This window comes from Diceros bicornis, chromosome 33 (assembly GCF_020826845.1).
Source record: "Diceros bicornis minor isolate mBicDic1 chromosome 33, mDicBic1.mat.cur, whole genome shotgun sequence".
In the NCBI taxonomy this organism is placed as follows: Eukaryota; Metazoa; Chordata; class Mammalia; order Perissodactyla; family Rhinocerotidae; genus Diceros; species Diceros bicornis.
The window spans coordinates 2,067,461-2,089,993 of NC_080772.1; the positions used below are offsets into that span (position 1 = coordinate 2,067,461).

At 43.9% G+C, this 22,533-nt stretch overlaps 1 protein-coding gene across 25 annotated transcripts in view; it reads right to left on the reverse strand.

The window, feature by feature from the left end:
• LOC131396453 (ral guanine nucleotide dissociation stimulator-like) overlaps positions 1 to 22,533 on the reverse strand; it is a 225,171-nt gene that overhangs the window by 122,184 nt on the left and 80,454 nt on the right. For 19 of the 25 annotated variants that reach the window (XR_009216551.1, XR_009216549.1, XR_009216553.1 and 16 more), the window contains exons 2-3: positions 18,945 to 20,064; positions 15,026 to 15,156 (exon numbers count right to left, since the gene is read on the reverse strand). The exons of 2 other annotated variants lie outside the window; for them this stretch is intronic. The gene's annotated coding sequence lies outside the window, so the exon portion shown is untranslated. The remainder of the gene's footprint in view (positions 1 to 15,025; positions 15,157 to 18,944; positions 20,065 to 22,533) is intronic. 4 more of the 25 variants (XR_009216539.1, XR_009216541.1, XM_058528662.1 and 1 more) reach the window with 2 other exon arrangements.

Sequence of the window (22,533 nt, forward strand, 5' to 3'; positions counted from 1 at the left end):
CCAGTGCTCTGGCATCTTCTTCCTTATCCCCAGTTCTCATCCACCCATGCCCCCATGTCTCCTCAGTTCTAAATGATCTCAAGTGGGTGGAAAGCATTTTCTCAACATTTCAGAGCACAGTAGGTCATCAACAGAGAACCTAGTCCAACAGACACATTGCAAGTGCATGGAACACTTGGAGTCACCTGCTGGATGCACTCCATTTTATACAGGAGGACCCTCACTGAGGTATTCTCTCCTGTTCCCAATGCCTACACAAGGGGAGGATGGACTCATCACAGTTCTGGGTGCCCACAGAGGTGGACTGCAGGATCCCAGTCCTGTGCTCGCCAGGCTGGGCCAAGGATGGGTCTGGAACAGACAGATAGGCAGAAACCTAGGAACCTTAGGGATTCCTCTGCCCATCTCTGGGCATGTATCTAGGAGAACGAATGTCATGGTCCCCTGGGAGAGCTGCCTCCCATCTCTCTCCCTCCTGCCTCTTGTCACTTCCTCTGGGTCAGCTCTTTCTTGACTGCACTTCCATGGCCCCCACATGAGAATTCAGTGTGAGTGGGGGTGCCTATGCACATGCTATGTTGAGGAGAGGAAAATGACCTCATATGGAGAGGGGTGGGCAGCAATCCTCTAAGATCTTAATGCCTCTCATTGCCAAAGGAGACCTGAGGGAAGGGGCGGAGCCTTGGCCAAGGAAGCTGGAGCTCTGTCTAGTCTTTGGGACCCGGACTACCTCCTGTGGTCTGGGCCAGTACTTGCCTCTTTCTGGGCTAGTTTCCCAACTGCACAGTGAGGGGTAAGATGTGCAACAGCACAAGCGTGTGCTCAGCCAGGACAAGTCATCAGGCCCCATAGATACATTAAGTATGTTTTAAGTGTATTGAAGACATTAATATTGCTGTGCAATCATCACCACGATCCATCTTTAGAAGTCTTTTCATCCTACAAAACTGAAACTCTATACCCATTCATGAATAATCCCCCATTTCTCCTCCTCCCAGCCCCTGGCAAACACCATTCTACTTTCTGTCTCTCTGAATCTAGCGATTTCAGCAACCTCATAGAAGGGAAATCACACAAGGTTGTATTTTTGTGACTGGCTTATTTCATTTAGAGTAATATCCTGAAGGTTCATCCACGGTGTGCCATATCTTAGACTTTCCTTCCTTTGTTAAGGATGAATAATATGCCATTTTATGTATATACCACATTTTGCATATCCATACATCCCTGGACAGATAGCCTAGCCGGGCCCAAAACCAAGCCCAAAATAAAATGGGGCCCCAACCAGACTTTTATCAACGGTCCCCTGGAGACTACTTTCTTAAGCCACGTTCCACATATTTACTAAGGATCTAGTTTTGGGCCATGAGTTCTTTTTCAGAAACTCCGTTTTTCCTCCTTGGGCAAGTTTCAACTGGTTTGAACCAGTGAGACCACAAGACGGCTGGCAAGACTTAAAGCATCACTGCTGTTTGAGTCAAGTGACTGGAGGATGACGTAGGGGACCAAGAACTCAGCTGCCAATCATGTTAAGGACACTGCCTTTTGAACGTGGGATGTATGACAGAACATGAAAATCTACTTGCGCAAAATGCGTAGGACTGCCCCCAACCTCCCGCACCCACTCCTTTGCCCTTAAAAAGCCCTTTCAACGGCCCATTGGGGAGAAGGATTTAACCTTTGGCTCCTGTCTCCCTGCTGGCCAACCTCGTAATAAAGCTTTTTCCCTTCTACAAGAGCGGTATCTCATGGTTGGCTTAAGGGGTGCATTGGGCAGCGAGCCCTTCCTCGGTTATGATACTTGGGTGGCTTCTATGTTTTACCTATTATGAATACTGATGCTATGAATATGGCTGTTGAAATATGTTTTGAAGAATATGCTTTCAACTCTTTGGGGGCGTATATACCCAGAATTGAAATTGCTGGGTCCTATATAATTATATTTTTAATTTTTTTTAGGAATTGCTATACTGATTTCTACAGTAACTATATATTTTATCTTCCCAAGACAGTGCACAAGGGTTCCAACTTCTCCACATCTTGACCAACACTGGTTCTATTCTTTTTCTTCTTCTTCTTTTTTTTTTTTTTTTGGATGCCAACTTTTTTTTTTTTTTTGATCGATGAATGTGAGGTGGTCTCTCACTGTGTTTCTCATTTGCATTTCCCTAATGATTACTGATGATGAGCATCTTTTCATATGCTTAGTGGTTATTTGCAGATCTTCTTTGAGCAAATGTCTACTCATGTGCTTTGTTCAAATTTGATTTGGGTTGTTTGATTTTTGTTGTTGAGTTTAGGAGTTCTCTATCTATTCTGGATATTAAGCCCTTGTCAGACACATGGTTTGCAAATATGGTCGCCCATCCTGTGAGTTGTGCTTTTACTGTTGATAATGTCTTTTGAGATACAAAACTTTTTAATATCCATGAAGTCCAGCATGTGTATTTTCTTATTTTATTGGCTGCTCCTTGGGGGTCATATCCTCGAAATCATTACCAAATCCTATCTTGTAAAGTTTTGTCTTATGTTTTCTTCTAAGAGTATTATAGTTTTAGCTCTTACATTTAGGTCTTTGATCTATTGGGAATTAAGCTTTGTATATGGTGTTAGGTAAGGGTCCAAGTTGATTCTTTTGCATGTAGATATCCACATTTTCCAGCACAACATGTTGAAAGGGCTTTTCCTCTTTGAATAATCTTGGCACCCTTGTCAAACATCATTTGATCACATGGGTGAGGGTTAATTTCTGGGCTCTCAATTCTGTTTCCATTTGTCAATATGTCTGTCTTTATGCTATGACAATGCAGTTTTGATACTGTAGATTTGTAGTAAGTTTTCAATCAGGAAGAATCAGTCCTCCAACTTAGTACCTTCTTTCAAGATTATTTTTGGTATCTGGGCTTACTTGAGATTCCATAAGAATTTTGGGATGGGTTTTTTTCTATTTCAGCACAAAACGTCCTTGGGATTTTGGTAAGGACTGCACTGGATTTGTTGATCTCTTTGGATAATGTTGACATCGTCACAATAAGGAGTCTTCCAATCCATGGTGATGGGATGTCTTTCATTTCTAGTAGTGCCGGGTGGTTGTTCAGGTTGAGGGGGCGGCACTCCTAGAGGCAGTCGTGCAGAAACCCACAATTCCTCCTCACTGTGCCTTCACCATTTCCTTAGAACTCATCAACCATCAACAGAAGAGAAAATACATGTAAAATGCATGTGGGAAATTTGCAAGGACTGGGTGTGCCAGTCGGTGCGCACCCAGGGTCTGAACCCGGGCCCCCAGTAGCGGAGCATATGCACTTAACCGCTAAGCCACTGGGCAGGCCCTGGTGTCTTGTTTTAAACACATGACTTCTGTTGGTCCTTGATTTCCCCAGTTACACCCCAGCTGTCCTTTCACTGACCATTGTTGGTCACACACCCACTGCACCTGCCTCCAATCCTTCCCCTTCAACACCGTAATCTCACACAGAGTTCCTCCCGACACTATCATGGCATCTCCCACCACACGTCCCCTATATCTTCCATACAGCCATCAAGAGGCTTCACAAACACCATCACCATTTATGTCCAGTGGGCTGAGAGGGCTGCCCGTGCACTGGGAATCAGGAGTCACAGGGTCTGTCACTTGGCCTCCAATCACATACTGTACCCCAGATGAAAGGCTTACCCTGCGGAGACACTCACTAGTAGCCAACTCCATCGAACAACAACATCTTTGACCCAGGCTTCCTTCAAAATTATCCCCCCACTTTCTGCCCCAACTGCTCCTTTAGGGGTCATTTTGGGGCAGCCTTTGAGGCCACCTTGGTGATTTTGTGCCCAGGCCCAGACAGCTCCTGGCCCACAAACACTTTAACCATAACCTCTGAAATCATATAGCACAGGTAGCCAGTGAATGGGTGCAAATTACTGGTTTTACCTCAAGACACCTAAGGAATATTTCACACCAGGAGTATCCACTTTTGGGTTTTACTGTGGGCTGATATCACAAGGCTCTCATCCAGTGAGCTTCTCTCTTCCCCAATCCCGTGAACAGCTTTCTCCAGGCTATATTGTGCAATGCATTATTGTCTCTCTCTCAGCCTGCTTCTCTCAGGTCGCAGGTCCCTTGAGTTTCCTGCCCTGACTAGCTACCACCAACCCATAGAAACAATGTCAGTCCTATAGCACTGGGTGTTCAGTTCTACTAGGATTGACTGACTGGACTGGGCACAGGAGTGGTGGCCCTACCCACACAAAATAAGGAAACTGAGGCAACTAAGAGGTATCAACAACCTTAACACAACATGGACAACAACTCCATAAGAACATATCCTAGCCCTTGAACAACAGTCTCATGAGTCTCTCGCCTAAATGGTTTTAGAAAATGGCCTGGCCCTAGACTGTCTATACCGGCCAAGGAAGGAGGGGTTGGTGCCTTTCCTAGAACCACTTGCTGAGTGCACATCAACAGAGAAGTTCAAACCTACCTCCACCAAATGGCCCAAGAGGTTAAAATATTGCATAATATTACCCAAATCTTTGAATAGATACCAAAGGCCCCCGAGATCACTGACCTATTTTCATGGCTGGTCTCTCCAAGTTGGGGACAATGGAAATGGACTGGATTTTAGATTGTTGCTTGTATAATCATAGGATTTTTTACTATAGCCCTCGTCGGATGTTTACTCTCTTGGCTACAACCTGCCATACTCCTAATAACTCCATTAATTACACTTATTAAATATACTAACCAACTTAAAATTAACCAATACCCTGATTAACTTAAAAAATTCAAAATTTTTATGTGGAAAATCTGCTTAACGTAGAATACACCGTTTTAAGCATTTCAACGTATACATTTGTGTGGCTTTTAACACAATGATTATGTCGTGTGGCTATCACCACTATCTAATTCCAGAACATTTTCAACACCCCCAAACAAACCCATACTCATTCACACTCTATTTTCTGCTAACCCAAGCCCATGGAAACAACTCATCTGTTTTCTCCCTCTATGGATTTCCCTATTCTGGACATTTCATTCAAATGGCATCATGTTATCTATTGCCTTTGTGGATGGCTTCAGTGAGCACACATGTTTCAAGGTTCACCCATGGCCTAGTATGTAGCAGTACTTAATTCTTTTTTATGGCTTATAATATCCTATATTATGAATAGGCCACATTTGGTTTATACAGTCATAACTGGATAGTAATTTGGGTTTGTTCCACTTTTGGACCATTGTGAACACTGTTACTTTGAATGTCTATGGGCAAGTTTGCTCTTTTGGACATATCTACCATGGGCCTCTCCAGGTCAATGGTAATTCTAGGTTTAAGATTTTAGAAAATGCCAAGCTGTTTTCTGCAGTGGCTGCATCATTTTACTTTCCCACCAGTAATGTATGTGGGTTTCTCTTTCTCCACATCTTTACCAACATGTGTTATTTTCCATTATGTTGAATATAGCCTTCATTTTGAGCATGAAATAGTATCACATTGTGCTTTGAATTTGCATTTTCCTAATAATTAATGATACTGAGCAACTATCTTGTGCTTATTGGCCATCTATGTATTTCCTAGAGACATGTCTATTCCAGTTGGTTACCCCATTTCATTGACTTGTCTTTTATAATTGAGTTCTAAGAGATCTTTATATATTCTCAAAATAAGAGCCTTCTCACTTATATACGTTGCAAATAGTAGGAGACATCAAAGACCCACTTTTAACAATGGATAGAATATCCAGACAGAAAACAGGAAATAGCAGACATGAAAACATTAAATACTAAATGGAGCTATCAGACACACACAGAACATTTTACTGGACAGCAACACAATGCACACTCTTCTCATGGGCACACAGACTATTTTCCAGAACAGATCACGTGTTAGGTCACAAAACAAGTCTTAACAAGATTAAGAAGACTGAAATAATACCAGGTAACTTTTCTAAACACAATGGCATGAAACCAGAAGTCAATAACAGAAGGAAAACTGGAACATTCATAATACGTGGAAGTTCAACAAAAACTCTTCAACTTAAAAGTAGATCGGGGGCTGACAGGTGCTGTAGCGGTTAAGTGCGTGTGCTTCACTGCTGGTGGCCCGGGTTAGGATCCTGGTCACGCACCGATGCATGCTTGTCAGGCCATGTTGTAGTGGCATCTCACATAAAGTGGAGGAAGATGGGCAAGGATGATAGCTCTGGGCTGGTCTTCCTCAGCAAAAAGAGGAGGATTGGCATGGATGTTAGCTGAGGGCTGATCTTCCTCACACACAAAAAAGGTAGATTAAAGAAGAAATCAAAAGGGAAATTAGAAAATAGCTCAAAACATACAAAAAGAAACAATAGGGGCCGGTCCGGTGGCGCAAGTGGTTAAGTGTGTGTGCTCCACTGTGGCGGCCCGTGGTTCGCCGGCTCAGATCCCGGGTGTGCACCGACGCACCGCTTGGCAAGCTATGCTGTGGAGGCGTCCCATATAAAGTGGAGGAAGATGGGCACGGATGTTAGCCCAGGGCCAGTCTTCCTCAGCAAAAAAAAATAAAATAAAATAAAAGAGGATTGGCAGATGTGAGCACAGGGCCAATCTTCCTCAGCAAAAAAAAAAAAGAAAGAAAGAAAGAAAGAAAGAAACAATAAACACACCAAAACTTCTAGGATGCAGAGAAAGTAGTAGTAAGAGGACAGTTTATAGTGATAAATTTGTACATTATAAGAGAAGAAAGATGTCAAAGAAAGAACCTGACTTACAGCACACAGCATTAAAAAAAGAAAAAATGAAACCCAAAGTTAGCAGAAGGACGGAAGTCACCAAGAGGCAAGTGGAAAAAAATTGAAAGACAGTATGGAAGATCAATAAAAGTAAAAGCAGAGTTTTGGAAAAAATAAAATTGAGAAACCCTTAGATAAAATATCTAGGAAAACAAAGAAAGATGACTCAAACTAAATCACAAATGAAAAAGGAGGCATTACAACGGATGCTTCAGAAAGAAAAAGATCAGAAGAGACTATTCTGAACTAGTGTACACTCATAAATTGGGGTAACCTAGAAAAAATAGATAAATTCCTAGAAACAACCTATGAAAGCTGAATCATGAAGAAATAGAAATCTTGAACAGACCAGTAACAAATAAGCAGACTGAATCAGTAATCAAACACCTCCCAATGAGAAGGGACTTCTCCACTCTGCCTGACCTTAGCCAGCCTGCCCCAGTGCCAGGCTGACTCCCGTGGACCTAGCTGGCTCCCTGCAGGCTTCTGCAAATCCAGGCCCCTGGCTCACCCTGGAGCATGCCAGCTCTGGTGGCCCCAAGCAGCATCCTTGACACCAGGCTCCCACCAGGCTCCTGGGAACCCAGGGCCCCATCTCAGCCTAGGAGCTGCCATCTTAAACAGCCCAAGGTGGCTCTTGTGACCACAAGTGGTGTCCTTGGCACCAGGCTCCTGGTGGGCTTTGGTGAATCCAGACCCTGGCTCACCCAAGGTCCTGCGTATGCCAGGCAGCCACAGGCAGCACCCACAGCCACAGGCAGCTTCTGTAACAGGGCAAACCCAAGACCCCAGGTCACTCCAGCACTTGCTGCTTCCAGCAACCCAGGTAGATTCCATGACACCAGGCTCCCAGGGGGCTGCTGGGAACTCAGGCCCATGGATCATCACACCACCTGCCAGTTCCAGCAGCTGTAGACAGCTCTTACGGAACGAGGCTCCTTGCAGGCTCCCACAAAACCAGGCCCCCAGTTTACCCAGGTGCTTGCTGACTCAGGCGGCCCCAGGCAGCTCCCATGGCACCAGGCACCGGCAGGATCCCATGAACCCAGGCTTCCATCTTGACCCAGTCCCTGCTGGCTCCTGCAGCCTCAGGCAGCTCCTGTGGCCCCAGGATCCCAGCAGGCTCCCAGGAATCCAGACTTCTGGCCTACCACAGCACAAGCTGTCTCTCGTGGTGCCAGGCTCCTGGCAGTCTCCCATGAACCAAGGCTCTCAGCTCATCCCAGCACTGGCTAACTCTCATGGCCCTGGATGACTCCTGTGGCTGCAGGCTCTCAATGAGGACCTGCCAAACCAGGCTCCAGTGGGGCTACTCATGAACTCAGGGTCCCAGCTGTGCCCAGGGCCAGACACAATACCATAGACCCAAGCTTTCCACTCACCCCAGTACCAGGCTGTCCAAGGACTCCAGCAGCAAGCCTGCCCCTGGACACTACCAGATGGCCTACACAGGACCCCTAGATGGGATGACTGTGAAGGCTTTGGTTTGCTAAAGCCAGTCTGTAAAGGGTGGAAGAGGTGCCTACTTCCTCAAATTTGCAGACACCAATGGAGGCCACAAGGATCATGAATAATCAAAAACCCATCACACCCCCAAAGAAAAAGAATAAAACTCCAATGACTGACCAAGCTATGGAGATATAGGAACTATGTGACAAAGACTTCAGAACAACCCTCTTCGAGAAATTCATAAAACTCTAAGGAAACATAGACAGACTACTAAATGAAATAAGAAAACAGTGCATGAACAAATGAGAAGTTCACTATAGAAACAGAAATCATTAAGGAAAAACAAACAGAAATCCTAGAGTTGAAGAACACAATGTCTGAACTGAAGAATTCAATAGAGAGCTTCTAAATCAGATTCAACTGTAACAAGAAATAATTAGTGAACTAGGAGATGTGTCATTTGTAATCCTCCAGTCAAAGAAGCAAAAAGAAAAATGGGAATGGATAGGAATGGGGAAAGGCAGTGTGAATTATGGGATACCATGAAAAGAAATAGATAAGCATTATTAAAGTACCAGAGGAGAAGACAGGGATAAAGGAAAAGAGTGTTTACTTAAAAAAAATAGCAGCTGACACCTTCCCAAATCTGGAGAGAGATTTACACATCCAAGGTCCTGAAGCCAATCTGTCAACCTAAAATTTCAAACTAAAACTTTCTTCTCCAAGACACATTATAACAAAACTATCTGAACTCAAAAAAAGGATCAAACAACATGATCAAGTTCAACATGATGCAAATCAATGAATGTGATACACCACATTAATAGAATGAAAGATAAAAATCACAAAATAATCTCAATCGATGCAGAAAAAGCAGTTTGACAAAATTCAACAGCCATTCATGATAAAAATTCTAAATAAAGGGTTACAGAAAGAACATACTTGAACATAATAAAAGATTTACATGACAAAACCCACAGCTAACATCGTATTGAACAGTGAAAGTTTGAAAGCTTTCTTGCGAAGACAAAGAACAAGACAAGGGTGCCCAGTCTCAACACCACTCTTCAACATACTGCTGTAAGTCTCAACCAGAGACATTTGGCAACGAAAAGAAATAAAATACATCTAAATTGGAAATGAAGAATCAAAGTGGTCTCTGTTTGCAGATGATATGATTTTATATAGAGAAATACGTAAGGACTCCCCCCCAAACTTTTAGGACTAATAAACGAATTCACTCAAGCTGCAGGAGACAAAATCAACATGTAGCAATCTGTTGCCTTTCTGTACACTCACAATGAACTATCTAAAAAAGATATAAAGAAAAAAATTCTATTTACAATAGCATCAAAAACAGTAAAATACTCATAAATAAATTTAACCAAGAAGGTGAAATATCTAGACACTGACAACTATAAGACATTGATGAAAGAAATCAAAGACACAGAGAAATGAAAAGATATCTTATATTCATGGATCAGAAGAATTAATATTGTTAAAATGTCCATGCTACCCAATGCCATCTCAAGATTCAATGCAATTCTTATTAAAATTCCCATCACATTTTTCACAGAAATAGGACAAGCAATCCTAATATTCATATGGATCCACAAAAGACCTCCAATAACCAAAACAACCCTGAGAAAGAAAAAGCTGAAGGCATCACATTCCTGATTTCAAATTTTATTACAAATCTATAGTAATAAAAACGGTAATGATACAGGTGTAAAAAGAGACACATAGACCAATAGAACAGAATCAAAGGCCCAGAAATAAAACCACACACATACACTTTGCTAAAAGTTGATGAGTCAGCTAAGAAGACTCCATGGGGAACAGATAGTTTCTACAATAAATGGTGTTGGGAAAACTGGATAACCACATGCAGAAAACTGAAATTGGACCCCTATTTTACAACACTCTAAAAGTAATCCCAAATTGAATTAAAGACTTAAATGCAAGACACCAAATATAAAACAACTAGAAGGAAATATAGAGAAAACAGGCCCAAGAAACTCATCTTGACAATGATTTTTTTGGATATAACATCAAAAGTGCAAACAACAAATGTAAAACTTAACAAGTGGGATGACATCAATCTAAAAATCTTCTGTACAGCAAATAAAATTATTGGCAAATTAAGGGGTTAATATCCACAGTATATAAGAAACTCTTACAACTCAACAGCAAAGAAAATAACAAAACAATATGAAAATGGTCAAAGGACCTGAATAGATACTTTTCCAAAGAAGACATAAAAATGGTTAACAGGTACATGAGAAGATGCTCGTAATCACTCATCATCAGGGAAATAAAATCAAAACTACAATGAGATATCACCTCACATCTGCTAGAATGGTTATTTTCAAAGAGACAACAGACAACAAGTGTTGACGAGGCTGTGTAGAAAAGAGAACACTGTGCACTGTTGGTATGAATGTAAATTCCTACAGTCACTATGGAAAATATTTGGAATTTTCTCAAAAAAATAAAAATAGAAATACTATATAAATGAGCAATTCCCCTTTTGGTTGTATATGCAAAGGAAATGAAGTCACTATTCTGAAGAGATATCTGCACCCCTATGTTCATTTCAGCATTAATCACAAACTGAGGACGTGGACACAATCCATGTGTCCATCAATGGATAAATAGATAAAGAAAATGTCAGACACATGTATATATACATGAAATATATAATGGAATATTATTTAGCCATGCAAGAGAATGAAATCCTGCATTTTGTAACAACACAGATGGAACTTGAGGCATTACGCTAAGTGATATAAGTCAGACAGACAAAGACAAATACTATATATTCTCACCCATATGTGAAATCTAAAAAAGCCCAACTCAAAGGAATAGAGGCTAGAATGGTGTTTGCCAGGACCTTGGGCGTGGGGGAAACTGGGAGAGGTAAGTCAAAGTGCACAAATTTCTAGCTGTAAAATGAATAAGTTTTGGGGATCTAATGTACAACATGGTGACCATAATTAACAATAATATATTATAGACTTGAAAGTTGTTAAGAGAGTAGATCTTAAAAGTGATCGCTAGAAAAAACAAGTTAATTATGTGAGGGAATGGAGGTGCTAACTCACTGTATTGTGGTAATTCTTTCACAAATCATCATCTTGAACACCTAAAACTTACATGTGTTATATGTCACTAATATTTCAAGAAATATAAAAAAAAAAATATCTCTCAACAAATTAAAACCCAGGACCATATGACTGCAGTGGTGAATTCTACCATACATATAAAGAAGTTTTAAAAACAAGCCTTCTTACACTCTGTCAAATATTGAAAAAGAGAGAATACTTCCAAACTCATTTTACGACGCCAGAATTACCCTGATACCAACACTAGACAAGGACACTAAAAGAAAATAAAATTACAGACCATTACCTCTGATGAACATAGATACAAAAATCCTCAACAAAATACTAACAAATTGAATTCAATAGCGTATTAAAAGAATTATACACTATCACCAAGTGAAATTTATTCCTGATATACAAGGGTAGATTAACACACAAAAATCGATCAATGTAATATGCAACATCAAGAAAATGAAGGGGAAAAAACGTGACCATCGCGATTGATGGACAAAAACCAGTTGACAAAATTTAACACCCTTTCATGATAAAACACTCGAGAAACAAGGAATAGGAGAAAAAACACACAGCAAACACAAAACTCAGTGATGGAAGACTGAAAGCTTTTCCTGAAAGCTCTAAGATCAGGAACAAGGCAAGGATGCCCACTTTCACCACTTCTATTCAACACAGTACTGAAAGTTCAAGCCAGAACCATGAGGCAATAAAAATAAATAAATAAAAGTCATCCAAATTGGAAAGAAAGAAGTAAAACGGTCTCTGTTTGACGATGATATCATCTCATATGTAGAAAATCGGAAAGACTCCACAAAAAGCCATTTGATCTAACAGAGAATTCAGGAAAGTATCAGGATACAAAGTCAATACACAAAAATCAGTTGCATTTCTATACATGAACCATGAGCTCTCTGAAAAGGAAATTACAAAAACAATGCATTTATATCAGAAAGAATAACATGCTTAGGAATTAACTTAACCAAGGAGGTGAAAGGCTTGCACCATAAAAACTACGAAACATCTCAGAAAGAAATTAAAGAAGACATACATAAATGGACAGATATCCCATATTCATGGATTGGAAGGTTTAGTATTGTTAAAGTGTCAATATTACCCAAAGCAGTCTACAGATTCAATGTAATTCCTATCCAAATCCTAATGATGTTTTTTGCAGAAATAGAAAAACCTGTCCTAAAATTCACATGGAATCTCAAGGGACTCAGAATAACATAAACAATCCTGAAAAAGAAGAACAAAACTGGAGGACTCACACTTCCTGATTTCAAAACTTACTACAAAGCCACAGTAATCAACAGTATGGTATTGGCATAAAGGCAGACATAGAGACCAATGGCATAGAATAGCTAGCCCAGAAACAAACCCTCACATATATGGTCAAGTGATTTTTGACAAGGGTGCCAAGATAGTGCAATGGAGAAAGGTTTCTTGTCAACAAATAGTACTGGGAAAACTGGATATCTGCATGCAAAAAAATGAACTTGGACCCTCATCCAACACTATATACAAAAATTAACTCAAGGATATAAATGTAAGACCTAAAATAAGAAAACTCTTAGAAGAAAACAGGACAAAATCTTTATGACACCGGACTTGCAAATGATTTCTTGGATATGAAACCAAAGGCACAGGTAACGAAAGAAAAACAACGGACAAATTGGACTCCACGAAAATTTTATAAGTTGGTACATCAAGAGGCACTGTGCATAGAGTAAAAAGGCAACCCACAGAGTGGGAGAAAAAATTTGCAAATCATATTTCTGACAAGAGACTGGTATCCGGAATATACAGAGATGTCTTAAAACTGAACAACTAAAAAACAAGCCAATTCAAATATGGGCAAAGGACTTGAAGAGACAGTTCTCCAAAGACTTATGAATGGCATATAAGCACATGAAAAGACGCTCAACACCACTAATCATTAGGGAAATGCAAATCAAAACCACAATGAGACACCACCTCACACCCACTAAGATGAGTGCTACAGGAAAGACAGAAAACAACATGTGTTGGACAGGATGAGGTGAAATGGGAATCCGTGTACACTGTTGATAGGAATGTAAAATGGTGCAGCCGCTATGGAAAACAGTATGAATGTTCCTCAAAAAATTGAACATAGAATTATCACATGATCCAGCAATTCCACTTGTGGATATACACCCAAAAGATCTGAAAGCAGAGCCTTGAAGAGATATTTGTACACCCATGTTTATAGCAGTATTATTCACAATAGCTAAAACGTGGAAACAACCCCAGTGTCCACTGACACATGAATGGATACACAAAATGTAGTATATCCATACAACAGAATATTATTCAGCATTACAAAGGAAGCAAATTCTGCAATATGCTACATGTGTATTAACCTTGGGGACATTATGCTAACAGAAATAAGCCAGTCACAAAGAGAAAAATACTGTATGATTCCACTAACATGAGGAACTGAGATTAGTCAAAATCACAGAGATGGAAAGTGGAATGGTGGCTGTCAACGGCTGGGGGGAGGGGAGAAGGGAGACTTACTCTTTAATAGGTATAGAGTTTCAGAATCATAAGAGTTATGGGGATGAATGGTGGTGATGACTGTGCAACAGCGTAAATGTATTTAACGCCACTGAAGTATACACTTAAAAATGGTTAAGATGTCACGCTTTTTGTTATGTATATTTTAACTCAATATACAAAAAGAAAAAAAAAGAAATTAGCTATCAAGGCACAAAAAGACATAGTGGACTTTTAAATACATATTGCTAAGTGAAAGAACCCAACTGGAGAAGGTTATATACTCTGTTCCATAGTTTTCATATATTCCAATCACGCGGCATTCTAGACAAGGCAAAACCGTAGAAACAGTATAAAGATCAGTGTTGCCAGGAGTTGGAAGGCAAGGGATGAAGAGGCAGAGCACAGGGAATTTAGGGCAATCCAATTCTTCTGTAGGCTCTGTCATGGTGGATACATGAGATTATGCATTCGTCAAAATCCAAGTACGTGACAGTGAGACAGTGAACCCTAATGTAAACCACTGACTTGGTTACGAACACTGTAGCAGCATCAGCTCCTCACTTGTAAGGAATGAATCGCACTAACACAGGTGGTCATGCAAGATGTTAACAGTAGGGCAAACTTTGGGGGAGGAGGGAGAAACGCTCTGGACTGTCTGCTGAATTTCTCTGTCCATCTAAAACTTTCCTAAAAACAATCTATTAATTAAAAATTAATCAGTGGAAGGTAGGGAGTGGGTAGAAATATGGAGGAAACAAGAATAACAGAATATTAATAAGTGTTGAAGCTGGGTAATAGGGACATGGGGAGCTATCACACTTTTCTGTTTAATTTGTGTATGTTCAAGGTTTTCCACAATAAAACATTTTTAAAGCTCCAGGTTAAATCTAGATTATATGTACAAAGAATCAAAGAATGTGAAGAAAACACATTTTTGAAGCAAGTACTCAAGGGGTACACTGAGGGAACGTGCAATCACACTGGATAGAGAGTGAACGTCCTGGTTCCACCAGGAAGGTTCAGAGCTCAGTGAGCAAGGCAGGCGACAGCACAGTCAGGGAAGTGACAGATAATGAACACGGAAAAATGTTCGCCCTCACTGGTCACAGAAATGTCAACGATGGGCCCTGACAGAACTGCCAGAGGATTTACAACGTTGTGACACTCACAGTTAGAGCGGGCTCAGGGACAGTGTACCACGTCCTGTGAGAAGGCCAATCACCACCGGCTTTCTGGAGGGCAAACCTCTCAAACTCTGGAACTTGCTGGCCACTGGCCCGGCTGTTCTGTTGTACAGAATCTGTCCAAAAACAAAGGTATTGGGTAAAGATGATAGACTGAATAAACACATGTAGAGCCCCTTGACATAAAGTCCTTAAAAAATGACCCAAAGATTCCTTGATTGTTGAACAAATTCATAATAACCCTGAGAACCATCAAGAGAGCCGACATTTTGAGGAAGACATCAGAGAGAGACAGCAGCTGGTGACCGGTGACCCCAGTGGGGAGCTCCTGGTGGGCCATGGAAACCAAGTCAGAGCGCCCTCTCCCTCTCCCCCTCCTCCCCCTGCCGCTCACCTAACACCTCCTGCATCGCCCCTCCACTCCCAGCCGCTGCCCACATCACTCTCCAGGAACACAGGAACAGAGGCACAGGGTGCCCTTTCCACCAGCACATCTGTCCTCTTGTTCTCTGCACCTCCCAAGGCGGTGAAGCCCAGCCCTGCACCTCCTCAGGGCCCAGCATGCTCCTCCCTGACCCTCAGGCTCCTCCTCTCCATCCGGTCCTACCTGCAGCAACTGTTAGCTCATCTCCACCTTACAAACAAAACTCTTCCTTGGACGCATGCTCCTTTTTGGCTATTGTCCACTTTCCTGACTCCCCTTCATGGCTAAACCTCTTAAGTAAAGTGTCTCATCCCTACTGCCCTCCCGTGGCTCCCCTTCACCCACTCTAGACCCAACTTCATTCCCACCCTCTCAAGGAGACTGAAGTCACCAGTGATCCCCTGTGGCCAAGTCCAGCCATCTTTTCTCCATTCTGATCAGAGCTGTATCCAACCCAGCAGAGCACCCCTCCTTTCTGCAATACCCTTTTCCCCTCGTGTCTCCTGCGACTCCATGCTGCACCGTTTCAGTCTCCTTTCCTGGACCCTCTTCAGCTGCACCTCTGTAAACACTGCCTGCTCCTAGGCTGGGCCCTGGTCCCTTCTACAGCTGCAGTGTCTCCAGGAGATCTCATTCACTTCCATGGTTTTAAACATCTCTGACCTCATCCTGACTCTGCAGACACACTGATGCAACTTTAAGAGGTTAGGCGCTGGCTCCCCAGTGTCAGCACCTAAGAAGTATTTCAGACTCGATTCCTTTCAAAATTTTACTGTCATATGAGTTCCAAAATAGCATCAAATATTTCCAAAAAGGAGGAAAAATTTGGCAACAATAAATAGTAGTGAACAAAGTAACCAATAAAATGTCTACTTGCATATAACCATAGTTGCTTGATGGGGAAAATAAGAACATAGAATTAAGTAAGATCAGACAGTCTCGAGCTGGGGAGTGGAAGGTGATGAGTTGGGAGTGTAGAACACAGGAACTGATCAACTCTAAGCATTTACAGAAAGAGAGGCAGAAATGGTTGTTCCTAAAAGCTGAAAGACACCCACTAGAAGAATAGAAAAATCATGAGAAAGCCTAACAAATTAAAAATTAAATTAAATGGTAGACTCACATTCCAATTTATCAATAATCACAATTGTAAATGGATCAAATTGCTCTAGAAAAAGATGAAGGCTCTCAAGTTAAGTTAAAATATAGTTATAAAATAAAGAGATATAATATGGTTGAAAATAAGGAGATAAATAAGACTTTAAATGGGACAAAAAGGGGTTCTCTGTGTTGATAACTGTCAGGAACACTTATACACCTAACAATATGGTCTTGAAACATAAAGCAAAACTGGACAAACAAGAAGACACAGGCACCTCAAGAATCACAGGGAAACCTACCTTACCTCTCTTAGAAATCCACATGTCAAGTGATACAGTAAGTTAGGAAACAGATCTGATGATGGACACAAAAAAGCTAGATCTAGACTCAGCCCAAGGGACAACAACATATGCAACTAGTGGAGAGGAAACATTCTTCTCAAACCACAATGAAACAGTCACCACAATGGACTGTGTGCTAAGCCACAGTGAAATCTCTAAAGAGTCCAAAAAGCAGAAATCTATGTGACCATATTACCAGACCTTAAAGCAATAAAAGTAAAAAATAATCACAAAATATTGGCTCCCCTCCCCCAACCTATCCACTTGAAAATCTATCCAAACCCTTCTAAATCTCTCAGGTTAAAGAGGGAATCCAGACAGACAGGACAACCTCTTTAGAAATGAATAGCAATGAGAGGAGCATGAGACAAATCTATGGCGTAGGGACAAAGGAACAGAAGAAGGGACACAGCCTCCACTGCAGGTATCAGGGAATATCAACTGTACACGAAGAAGCTGAGCACTTCCCTCCAGGAGCCAGAACAACACCACAATAAAACCAACATCAGCAGAATGAAGTGAGGATTCACAAGACAGGAACAACAATGTAGACCTGAGCAATGGAGTCAAGGGCTGACTGTCTGGAAAGACCTGTACCAGTGAGAAACCTTGAGCAATCTGACCAAGAGGAACAGACAAAGGCACGAAACTGTACCATCAGGCACAAGAAACTACAGAAACAGCTTTAACGTGATAGGAGAACATAGGGGATAACTCTGACCAGGACATCAGCGGTCCTCAACTGGAGATGTCCTTCCCCCGGGATGCATCTGGAAACACGCAGTATGGGTTTTGTTTCTTGCTTTGTGTTTTCTTAATGGTTGTTGCCTTGGGGGTCCGGGAGGTCCTGAACAGCCTGTCACATAGAGCCGTTTCCCTCCTGAAGTGTTACTGACATCTGGGAAGACAAGCACTGATCCAGATTAAATGAACAATGTGGTAGGGAAATGTTCTCCATGGGTGTATAACAGGCAAAAGATGGTACCCTCAATACATAAGGAATATCGAGAAACCAATGTTTACAAGGACTAAAGTGTAAAAGAGCAGGAAAATCAGAAATGTAGCCAATAAACACACCAACAATATTCCAACCTATTTGTACAGGTAGAGAAATATGTATGTAAAACACAGGAAATAGTCTAGGAGATTACACACCAAATTTTACTACCAACAAGGAATAAAAGTTGGGAGGTATGTGAGAAATAGGAGTTTTTACCACTTGTTAGCTTGTATATTTCTGGAGTGTTTTAATTTTTACAAAAGAGAATGTATTCTACTCAAAAAGATGTTTCAAATTTTAAAGAAATTATTAAAATGTTCAAAATGACTTCAGTTCAAGGATATTCATTAAAACATGAAGGGAAAGAACCCCCCCATGACTTTAAGAGTCTCCTGTAACTATTCTTTTTTTTTTTTAATTTTATTTATTTATATTTTTATCCCCAAAGCCCCAGTAGATAGTTGTATGTCATAGTTGCACATCCTTCTAGTTGCTGTATGTGGGACGCGGCCTCAGCATGGCCGGAGAAGCGGTGCGTCAGTGCCCACCCAGGATCCGAACCCAGGCTGCCAGCAGCGGAGCGTGCGCACTTAACCCCTAAGCCACGGTGCCAGCCCCCCCTGTAACTATTCTAATAGTTACTATGTCGATTTTATTTCACATTTACATCCTAACTCATTGGAATTTACATTTGTTTGAGGGATGCAACAGAAGCTGATTTTCTCCTGTTCAAGCGGAAAACCAATCGTCCAGGAACCATTCATTGCGTAGGTCTGGCTTTCCCAGCAGACCTGCAATGCCTCCTTCCCTATATGCTAAACCCTGACAACTACCGGTGCCTCTCGAGCACCCTAGAGCGAGCGGGGTGAGCCCTGCAGCCTGGGCTCCCTGTCTGCGAGGGGCGGCTACCAGCAGAGCCTTCTCCCAAGACAGCAGCAGGCATGCTGCACACAGAAGTGCTCAGGGGCCGTCTGCTGCGGAGCAGGAAACCCCTCATGATGAGCAGGCAGTGGGGGAGCCCTGAGCACCGGGACTGACCTCGGCGGGGGGCAGCAGGCTGCTAAAGCAGGGAGCCCCTCCCTTCAGCTCGTCCAGCTCCTCCTGCAGCTTGTGCACCTGGCTGTCGGCGGCTGCCCCTCTTCAGCTGGCCGTTCTTCTCCACCTGCTCCCGCAGGCGGCACCCGTGCTCCTGTTCCCCAGGGAGCAGAAGCAGTAGAAGTGCAGCAGTCGAGGAGATCTTGGGCCCCCAGTGCTGACAGGATGACTCAGCTGAGGGACAGAGGGCTGGTGTCGCTGTGCTCGCCCCGCACAGCTTCTGCGGCTGGCTTCAGGGTGACATCCGTCGGAGGGTGGAGGGGCTCTGGGAGGGTTTCTGAGGCATCATTGTGAATGATGAACTTGGGGGTTCTGGGCCAAGCTCTCATCAGGCCCCAGGCTGGTCCCGCTGCAGCTGGGCTCCACATCCTTCTTCAGCCTCTTTTGGTCAACAGCCTCTCAAGGGACAGATGGCCTCTCTTGAGTGTGCTCTGAGAAGAAACTGTAAGAAGGAAGCCAGCCAGTAAATCTGCATGCCCCGATCCTGAGGGATAAAGTCATTCACGGAAATGCCACTCTTACCCAGCAGGCCCTGGCTGGGAAGAGGGGGTCTCATCGCCAGCATCTACAGCAGACGTGTTTGCATCTCCTTGGCTGCCTAATACTGTGGAGGCCACACTGTCTCCTGGAGTTCCTTCCAGAGACTGCGCCCAATCCTGACTGGCAGCTTCCTGGGCGGCACTGGGTGCGTGTTCACCCTGCAGAGCCGGTTACTTCCACTTGCGGGACCACGGCTGGGCCCTCAGCTTTTCCCTCAAGGACCACAATGAACCTGCAGCTCCTTTCCCATCTGCTTCACGCGCATGTTCCTCAGGCCCCCGGTGGCCTTCCTGATGTCCTTTCTCCTGGGGTGGCTGTGGCCTTCAGCCCCCACGTCTCAGTCAGGTGGAAGATGGAGGGCGTGGCCATGGCTTGAGCACATAGTACTGATCCTCCAGCCTTTCCTAGAGCTGTTTTTGGTGAAATATTCAGTACAGACGAAAGAATGCTTAGTGGGGTCCAGTCACCCCTGTGAACAGCTTTTAACCACTGGACCAGACGTTTTGAGCCCAGTATGTGGAGCCTGCAAGGATAAATGAAAAAGTAATTAGAAAGAAAGAATTAAATGTTTCCCCCTAAAATAATCAGCTATAAAAGCAAAACAAGTGTTTTTGGGAGCACCCACACCTGTAGCCACTTTGCCCATTTAAACCTTTAGTAAAGATTTAAGGAACACCTGCTTGCAACTTATTACTGGAATAGAAACATGAAAGACCCACTGTCTAACTTAAGGAGGTGACCGTCTGTAGGGCAGAGAAGGAAGGAAGGTGAGGACCTCCTCCCAGGCTGTGGTAAGTGCCCTGTAGGGACACAGACGTTCTGGCAGATAACACAGGATGGCATCAAGACAACAGGAAAGGCTTCAAAAAGCCTCAGAAATAGTTCTTAGAAGCTCATGGCTGCCCAATCCTCCTGCTGTCCCTAGGATGCAAGACTTTGGGTGCTAAAACGGGGACGGTTGGTCCCCCTATTTCAAAGCCAGGCCAGGTGTTGGCCAGCAGAGCCTCCCAGGCACCCAGCAGGGCGCCTGGCCCCAGCTCTGCTCAAGCAGCTGAGGATGCGAGACCACCGCCAAGGGGAGGTCAGCCCCAAGAGCTGTGGATCAGTATTACTCCTGTCCTCCCACTACCAGGAGGAAAGCTGCTTCCTGTACAAAGCAACCAGCCCCTGCAAGGTACTGACCAAGACACTTCATAATCTCTTCTCCTCATTAAGGTAAAATCTCTATTTAGACCAAACTGTGCACGTCGGGGGTTGGGGGGGTCTGTCCCGAGGGCTTTCTGTTCCACTTGAGGTCATCTAACCCCCCTGAGACCACTGTGGACCAGACCAGGTGGATACTAGGTCCTCAGGGATTTCCAAGCAACATGACTTTCTAACCTTTCTCAATGCTTTGTGACTAGTTACCAAAGGACTCCTACTTCATTTGCCCCCAGACCACATTAGACCATGACACATGCCAAGAGCCACCTTCTCTGCAGGGCTTTGCCTCATTCTCAAAACAGTAACAAAACTTTTGGGACACAGGCTCTGAAGGAAACCGTCAAGAAAGCAGGGTGGCTGACCTCTGAAACAAGCTCATGTTACTAGTTCTTTGGATAGATTGTAACAACTTCCGAATTAGAACAAACCACTGTAAACCTTCAATAAGACTACAGACAACAAGTGGCATTCAGGTCTTTCAAAATTCAATAACAACCTGCAACATGAAACAAAATGATCTGCCAGGAGGTTTTCAAAGTAGAATGTCTTCAGCGCACTGTTCTGGGACCTCCAGTGTGGAGTCCGCAGGAAAGGACTCATTGAACTAGCTGAATTCCAGAAGCCCTCATGAAGGGAGCCAGGCCAGGGGGAAAGCAAACCCCTCACCCTGCTGTAGGAGCCCAAGGACGATGTGTAGAGAGGAGCCCCTTCACCGAGTGCCCGAGGTAAGCCTCCCGGTGAGGAGTGGGCCGTGCCCTCCTCCACCCAGGATGCTGTCAGATGCAGAATCCAAGTCCACATGGTCAGCCTCCCTATGAGGAGTGGACCGTGCCCTGCTCCCCCAGGATGCTGTCAGATGCCCAGTCTGCAGGGTCAGCCTCCCCGTGAGGAGTGGGCCTCGCCCTGCTCCACCCAGGATGCTGTCAGATGCAGAGTCCCAAGCGTAAGTCTCCCCTTGAGGAGTGGGCTGAACCCTGCTCCTCCCAGGATGCTGTCTGAGTCCAAGTCCACAGGGTCAGCCTTCCCATGAGGAGTGGGCCTTGACCTGCTCTGCCCAGGATGCTGTCAGACACCTCTCCAGCACTCACCTCCACCTGCAGAGCCACCTTTCCCTGCACTGCCAGGAACCTTCTAGCAACAGAGCATCTGGGAGGTGTATCCATCCAGCAGGTACAAGCTGCATTTGCTCAGCCACATTCCTGATTGCAGAGATCAAGGCAGGTTCCCTGCCATCAAAAGAGCAGAAAAGTCACAGCAAATCCAAGAAGATAGTGACCTAAGGAAGAGCGTTTCCAGACTATCCTGTTACTTGACATTGTTAGCCCTAGCCCAAATCAGTGGAGAGCAGGGTGGCTGCAGTGTGGGGGTGAGAGGGTGGTGGAGGCCATAAGGTGGGTGCTGGTGGCTGTGGGGTGGCCATGGTGGCCCGAGGTGCCCCGAGCAGAGACGGTGGCGCAGACCACAGCTACACAGCACCCAGCGCTGACTCACCTGCTGGACAGGCCCCGAGCACAAAGTGCTGCCCACCTCGGGCTGGACCTCATGGGGGACTGACTGGGCAGTGGCGGCCAGTTACCTGTGGAAGGAGACGGTGGTTTCTCCTTGTTGCCTGGCCAATGGGAGCAGATCGTGGCCGCACAGCGAACACCATCTCAGGCCTCAGGCTGTTGCACCCCCAGACTCCGTCGCCCTCCTCACCACCCCTGAGTGGGACCACCACGAGGGTAGAGCTCTGGGCAACACTCTATGGGATGTGGAACTGGTCCCCGTGGCCTACAGGACAGCAAGA